The following is an 8,692-nucleotide window of genomic DNA, read 5'->3' as shown; positions in this document are numbered from 1 at the left end:
CGTCACGGGCAACCTAGGCTTCACTCTGTGGCGTTGCTGCACCACATCGAATAGCTACGGCCTTAGAAGTCAACGCCCGAAGCATAAAATGCAATAAAAATGCAGCAGTATTTCCGTCGTATAACAGGAATAATTGCAACCAGAGTGAAGGTAATGGTCATTTCTACGTTCCGGGCAATCAAGGCTTCACTCTAGGGCGTTGGTCCACCAGGTCCAATAGTTAAGGCCTTAGAAGTCAACGCCAGGAGCATAAAATACAATATAAATAAAACAGATCTTCCATCGTATAAAACGAATAATTGCAACCAGTGTGAAAGTTATGGACATTTCTGCAGTCCGAGCAAGCTAGGCTTCACTCTAGTGCGTTGCTCCACCAGATCGAATAGTTACCGCCTTAGAAGTCAGCGCCAGAAGCATAAAATACAATATAAATACAACAGCTTTTCCTTCGCATAAAACGACTAATTGCTACCAATGTGAAAGTTAAGGTTATTTCTACGTTCCGGGCAACCTAGGCTTCACTATAGGGCGTTGCTCCACCAGATCAAATAGTTAAGGCCTTAGAAGTCAACGCCAGAAGCAGAAATACAATATAAATACAACAGTCTTTCCATCTCATAACAGGAATAATTGCAACAAGTCTGAAAGATATGGTCTGTTCTACGTTCCGGGCAACCTAGGCTTCACTCTAGGGCGTTCGTCCGCCAGATCCAATAGCTAGGGCCTAAGAAGTCAACGGCAGAAGCACCAAATAGAAAAAAAAATACAACAGTTTTTCCATCGTATAAAACGAGTAATTGTAACCAGTGTGAAAGTAATGGTCATTTCCACGTTCCGGGCAGTCTAGGTTTCGCTCTAGACCGTTGCTCCACCAGATCAAATAGTTAAGGCCCTAGAAGTCAACGCCAGAAGCATAAAATACACCATAAATACAGCAGCTTTTCCATCGTATAGAATGAATAATTGCAAACAGTGTGAAAGTAATGGTCATTTCTACCTTCCGGGCAACCTAGGCTTCACTCTAGGGCGTTGCTACACCAGATCGAATAGGTAGGGCCATAGAAGTCAACGCCCGATACATAAAATACAATATAACTACAACAGCTTTCCACCATATAAAATGAACAATTGCAAACAGAGTGTAGGTGATGGTCATTTCTACGCTCCGGGCAACCTAGGCGTCACGCTAGGGCGCTGCTGCACCACATCGAATAGCTACGGCCTTAGAAGTCAACGTCAGAAGCATAGAATACAACATAAATACAACAGCTTTTCGATCGTATAAAATGAATAATTGCAAACATTGTGAAAGTAACGGTCGTTTGTGCGTTGCCGGCAACCTAGGCTTCACCCTCGGGCGGTGGTCCACCAGATCGAATAGGTAGGGTCATAGAAGTCAATGCCCGAAGCATAAAATGCAATAAAAATGCAGCAGTATTTCCGTCGTATAACAGGAATAATTGCAACCAGAGTGAAGGTAATGGTCATTTCTTCGTTCCGGGCAATCAAGGCTTCACTCTAGGGCGTTGGTCCACCAGGTCCAATAGTTAAGGCCTTAGAAGTCAACACCAGGAGCATAAAATACAATATAAATAAAACAGCTTTTCCATCGTATAAAACTAATAGTTGCAACAAGTGTGAAAGTAATGGTCATTTCTACGTTCCGGGCAGCCTAGCTTTCGCTCTAGGGCGTTGCTCCACCACATCGAATAGTGAGTGCCTTAGAAGTCAACGCAAGAAGCATAAAATACAATATAAATACAACAGGTTTTCCATTGTATAAAACGAAAAATTGCAAACAGTTTGGGAGTACTGGTCATTTCTACGTTCAGGGCAACCTAGTCTTCACACTAGGGCGCTGGTCCACCAGATCCAATAGATAGGGCTTAAGAAGTCAGCGCCAGAAGCATAAAATACAAAATAAATACAACAGTTTTCCCATCGTATAAAACGAATAATTGCAACCAGTGTGAAAGTTATGGAAATTTCTACATCTTGAGCAACCCAGGCTTCACTCTAGGGCGTTGCTTCACCAGATCGAATAATTAGGGCCTTAGAAGTCGACGGCAGAAGCATAAAATACAGTAAAGGTGCAACAGTTTTTCCATCGTATAGCAGGAATAACTGCAACCAGTGTGAGAGTACTGGTCATTTCCACGTTGCGGGTAACCTAGGTTTCACTCTTTGGCGTTGCTCCTCCAGATCGAATAGTTAGGTCCTAAGAAGTCAACGCCAGAAGCATTAAATACAATATAAATACAACAGCTTTTCCATCGTATAAAACGAATAATTGCAACAAGTCTGAAAGATATGGTCAGTTCTACGTTCCGGGCTACCTAGGCTTCACTCTAGGGCGTTGCTCCACCACATCCAATAGCTACGGCCTTAGAAGTCAGCGTCAGAAGCATAGAATACAATACAAATACAACAGTTTTTCGATCGTATAAAATGAATAATTGCAAACATTGTGACAGTAACGGTCGTTTGTGCGTTCCCGGGAACCTAGGCTTCACTCTCGGGCGTTGCTCCACCAGATCGAATATTTAGGGCCTAAGACGTCAACGCCGGAAGCATAAAATACAATAAAAATGTAATAGTTTTTCCATCGTGTAATGGGAACAATTGCAGCCAGTGTCAAGGTGATGGTCATTTCTACGTTCCGGGCAACCTAGGCTTCACTCTAGGGCGTTGGTTCACCAAATCGAATAGTTAGAGCCTAAGAAGTCAACGCCAGAAGCATAAAATACAATATAAATATAACAGTTTTACCATTGAATAAAACGAATAATTGCTATCAATGTGAAAGTGATGGTCATTTCTACGTTCCGGGCAACATAGGCTTCACTCTTGGACGTTGCCCCACCAGACGGAACGGCTAGGACCTTAGAAGTCAAAGCCAGAAGCAGAAAATACTATAAAAATGCAACAGTATTTCTACCGTATAGCATGAACAATTGCAACCACTGTGAAAGTTATGGTCATACCTACGTTCCGGGCAACCTAGGCTTGACTCTAGGGCGTTGCTCCACCACATCTAATAGTTACGACCTTAGAAGTCAACGCCAGAAGCATAAAATACACCATAAATACAACAGTTTTTCCATTGTGTAAAACGAATAATTGCAACCAGTGTGAAAGTAATGGTCATTTCAACGTTCCGAGCAACCTAGGCGTCACTCTAGGGCGTTGCTCCACCAGATCGAATAGCTAGGGACTTAGAATTCATCGCTAAAAGCATAAAATAGAACTAAAATACAACAGTTTTTCCATCGCATAACAGGAATAATTGCAATGAGTGTGAAAGTTATGGTCATTTCTACGTTTCGGGCAACCTAGGCTTTACTCTAGGCCGCTGCTCCACCAGATCGAATAGCTAGGGTCTTAGAAGTCAACGCCTGAAGCATAAAATACAATAAAGATACAACAGTTTTTCCATCGAATAACAGGAATATTTGCAAACAGTGTGAAGGTAATGGTCTTTTCTACGTTCCGGGCAACCTAGGCTTCACTCTAGGGCGGTGCGCCACCAGATCAAATAGGTAGGGCCTAAGAAGTCAGCGCCAAAAGCATAAAATACAATATAAATACAACAGCTTTTCCATCGTATATAATGCATATTTGCAAACAGTGTGAAAGTGATCGTCATTTCTACGTTCCGGGCAAACTAGGCTTCACCCTAGGGCGTTGCTCCACCAGATCGAATAGTTAATGCCTTAGAAGTCAACGCCAGAAGCAGAAATACAATATAAATACAACAGTTTTTCCATCATATAACAGGAATAATTGCAACAAGTCTGAAAGATATGGTCAGCTCTACGTTCCGGGTCACCTAGGCTTCACTCTAGGGCGTTCGTCCGCCAGATCCAATAGCTAGGGCCTAAGAAGTCAACGCCAGAAGCAATAAATAGAAAACAACAACAACAGTTTATCCATCGCATAAAACGAATAATTGTAACCAGTGTGAAAGTTATGGTCATTTCTACGTTCCGGGCTACCTAGGCTTCACTCTAGGGCGTCGCTCCATCAGATCGAATAGTTAGAGCCTTAGAAGTCGACGCCAGAAGCATAAAATACAATAAAGATACAACTGTTTTTCCATCGTATAACAGGAATAATTGCAACCAGTGTGAAGGTAATCGTATGTTCTACGTTCCGGGCAACCTAGGCTTCACTCTAGGGAGTTGCTCCACCAGATCGAATAGTTAGGGCCTTAGAAGTCAACGCCCGAAGCATAAAATGCAAAATAAATAGAACGGTTTTTCCATTGTATAAAACGAATAATTGCTACCAGAGTGAAAGTTATGGACATTTCTACGATCCGGGCAACCTAGGCTTCACCCTAGTGCGTTGTTTCACCAGATGGAACAGTTAGGGCCTAAGAAGTCAACGCCAGAAGCATAAAATACGATGTAAATACAACAGCTTTTCCATCGTATAAAACGAATAATGGTAACCAGTGAGAAAGTTATGGTCATTTCTACGTTCCGGGCAACCTAGGCTTCACCCTAGGGAGTTGCACCACCATATCGAATAGTTAGGGCCTTAGAAGTCAACGCCAGAAGCTTAAAATACAATAAAGATGCAACAGTTTTTCCATCGTTTTACAGGAATAACTGCAACCAGTGTGAATGTACTGGTCATTTCTACGTTCCGGATAACCTAGGCTTCACTCTAGGGCGTTGTTCCACCAGATCGAACAGTTAGGGCCTAAGAAGTCAACGCCAGAAGTATAAAATACAATGTAAATATAACAGTTCTTCCATCGTATAAATCGAATGATAGCAACCAGTGTGAAAGTTATGGTCATTTCTACGTTCCGGGCAACCTAGGCTTCACTCTAGGGCGTTGCTCCACCAGATCGAATAGTTAAAGCCTTAGAAGTCAACGCTCAAAGCATAAAATACAAAATAAATAAAACAGTTTTTCCATCGTATAAAACGAATAATTGCTACCAGTGTGAAAGTTATGGTCATTTCTACGTTCCGCGCAACCTAGGCCTTACCCTAGGGCGTTGTTCCACGAGATGGAATAGCTAGGGACCTAGAATTCAACGCCATAATAATAAAATACAATATAAGTACAACAGTTTTTCCATCGTATAAAATGTATAATTGCAACCAGTGTGAAAGTTATGGTCATTTCTACATTCCGAGGAACCTAGGCTTCACTCTAGGGCGTTGCTCCACCTGATCGAATAGTTAGCGCCTTAGAAGTCAACGCAAGAAGCATAAAATACAATAATGATGCAACAGTTTTTCCATCGTTTTACAGGAATAACTGCAACCAGTGTGAATGTACTGGTCATTTCTACGTTCCGGGCAACCTAGGCTTCACTCTACGGCGTTGTTCCACCAGATCGAATAGTTAGGGCCCAAGAAGTCAACGCCAGAAGCATAAAATACGATATAAAAACAACAGCTTTTCCATCGTATAAAAGGAATAATTGCAAACAGTGTGAAAGTAATGGTCATTTCTACGTTCCGGGCAACCTAGGCTTCACTGTCGGGCGTTGCTCCACCAGATCGAAATGTTAGGGCCTAAGAAGTCAACGCCCGAAGCATAAAATACGATATAAATCCAACAGCATTTCCATCGTATTAAATGAATAATTGCAAACAGTGTGAAAGTAGTGGTCATTTCTACGTTCCGGGCAACCTAGGCTTCACTGTATGGCGTTCTTCCACCACATCGAATAGCTACGGCCTCAGAAGTCCACGACTGAAGCATAAAATACAATAAAAATACAACAGTCTTTTCATCGCATAACAGGAATAATTGCAACAAGCGTGAAAGTACTGATCATTTCTACGTTCCATTCAACGTAGGCTTCACTCTAGGGCGTTGTTCCACAAGATCGAACAGTTAGTGCCTAAGTAGTCAACGCCAGAAGCATAAAATACAATATAAATACAACAGTTTTTCCATCGTATAAAACGAATAACTGCAACCAGTATGAAACTTATGGTCATTTCTACGTTCCGGGCAACCTAGGCTTCACGCTAGGGCGTTGCTCCAACAGATTGAATAGTTAGGGCCTTAGAAGTCAACGCCCGAAGCATAAAATACAAAATAAATAGAACGGTTTTTCCATTGTATAAAACGAATAATTGCTACCAGTGTAAAAGCTATGGTCATTTCTACGTTCCGGGCAACCTAGGCTTCACTCTACGGCGTTGTTCCACCAGATCGAATAGTCAGGGCCCAAGAAGTCAACGCCAGAAGCATAAAATACGATATAAAAACAACAGCTTTTCCATCGTATAAAAGGAATAATTGCAAACAGTGTGAAAGTAATGGTCATTTCTACGTTCCGGGCAACCTAGGCTTCACTGTCGGGCGTTGCTCCACCAGATCGAAATGTTAGGGCCTAAGAAGTCAACGCCCGAAGCATAAAATACGATATAAATCCAACAGCATTTCCATCGTATTAAATGAATAATTGCAAACAGTGTGAAAGTAGTGGTCATTTCTACGTTCCGGGCAACCTAGGCTTCACTGTATGGCGTTCTTCCACCACATCGAATAGCTACGGCCTCAGAAGTCCACGACTGAAGCATAAAATACAATAAAAATACAACAGTCTTTTCATCGCATAACAGGAATAATTGCAACAAGCGTGAAAGTACTGATCATTTCTACGTTCCATTCAACGTAGGCTTCACTCTAGGGCGTTGTTCCACAAGATCGAACAGTTAGTGCCTAAGTAGTCAACGCCAGAAGCATAAAATACAATATAAATACAACAGTTTTTCCATCGTATAAAACGAATAACTGCAACCAGTATGAAACTTATGGTCATTTCTACGTTCCGGGCAACCTAGGCTTCACGCTAGGGCGTTGCTCCAACAGATTGAATAGTTAGGGCCTTAGAAGTCAACGCCCGAAGCATAAAATACAAAATAAATAGAACGGTTTTTCCATTGTATAAAACGAATAATTGCTACCAGTGTAAAAGCTATGGTCATTTCTACGTTCCGGGCAACCTAGGCTACACCCTAGGGCGTTGTTCCACCAGATCGAATAGTTAGGGTCTAAGAAGTGAACGCCAGACGCATAAAATGCAATAAAAATACAACAGTTTTTCCATCGTATAGCAGGAATAATTTGCAACCAGTGTGATAGTAGTGGTCATTTCTACGTTCCGGGCAACCCAGGTTTAACTCCAGGGCGTTGCTCCACCAGATCGGATAGTTACGGCCTAAGAAGTCAACGCCAGAAGCATAAAATACGATAAAGATGCAACAGTTTTTCCATCGTATAAAACGAATAATTGCAACCAGTATGCAACTTATGGACATTTCTACATTCCGAGCAACCTAGGCTTCACTCTAGGGCGTTGCTCTACCAGGTCGAATAGTTAGGGCCTTAGAAGTAAACGCCCGAAGCATAAAATACAAAATAAATAGAACAGTTTTTCCATTGTATAAAACGAATAATTGCTACCAGAGTGAAAGTTATGGACATTTCTACGATCCGGGCAACCTAGGCTTCACCCTAGTGCGTTGTTTCACCAGATGGAACAGTTAGGGCCTAAGAAGTCAACGCCAGAAGCATAAAATACGATGTAAATACAACAGCTTTTCCATCGTATAAAACGAATAATGGTAACCAGTGAGAAAGTTATGGTCATTTCTACGTTCCGGGCAACCTAGGCTTCACCCTAGGGAGTTGCACCAACAGATCGAATAGTTAGGGCCTTAGAAGTAAACGCCCGAAGCATAAAATACAAAATATATAGAACATTTTTTCCATCGTATAAAACGAATAATTGCAACCAGTGTGAAAGTAATGGTTATTTCAACGTTCCGAGCAACCTAGGCGTCACTCTAGGGCGTTGCTCCACCAGATCGAACAGTTAGGGCCTAAGAAGTCAACGCCAGAAGCATAAAATACAATATAAATACAACAGTTTTTCCATCGTATAAACCGAATAATTGCAACCAGTATGAAACTTATGGTCATTTCTACGTTCCGGGCAACCTAGGCTTCAGTGTATGGCGTTCTTCCACCACATCGAATAGCTACGGCCTCAGAAGTCAACGCCTGAAGTATAAAATACAATAAAAATACAACAGTCTTAACATTCTATAACACGAATAATTGAAACCCGTGTGAAAGTGATGGTCATTTCTACGTTCGAGGCAACCTAGGCTTCACTCTAGGGCGTTGTTCCACAATATCGAATTGTTAGGGCCTAAGAAGTCAACGCCAGCTGCATAAAATACAATATAAATACAACAGCGTGACAAACGTATAAAACGAATAATGGTAACCAGTGAGAAAGTTATGGTCATTTCTACGTTCCGGGCAACCTAGGCTTCACCCTAGGGAGTTGCACCACCATATCGAATAGTTAGGGCCTTAGAAGTCAACGCCAGAAGCTTAAAATACAATAAAGATGCAACAGTTTTTCCATCGTTTTACAGGAATAACTGCAACCAGTGTGAATGTACTGGTCATTTCTACGTTCCGGATAACCTAGGCTTCACTCTAGGGCGTTGTTCCACCAGATCGAACAGTTAGGGCCTAAGAAGTCAACGCCAGAAGTATAAAATACAATGTAAATATAACAGTTCTTCCATCGTATAAATCGAATGATAGCAACCAGTGTGAAAGTTATGGTCATTTCTACGTTCCGGGCAACCTAGGCTTCACTCTAGGGCGTTGCTCCACCAGATCGAATAGTTAAAGC

The sequence above is a fragment of the Calliopsis andreniformis genome, unplaced genomic scaffold, assembly GCF_051401765.1.
Source record: "Calliopsis andreniformis isolate RMS-2024a unplaced genomic scaffold, iyCalAndr_principal scaffold0019, whole genome shotgun sequence".
Classification (NCBI taxonomy): Eukaryota; Metazoa; Arthropoda; class Insecta; order Hymenoptera; family Andrenidae; genus Calliopsis; species Calliopsis andreniformis.
The sequence above is the reverse complement of the archived record's forward strand: the minus strand, read 5'-3'. Positions refer to the sequence as shown.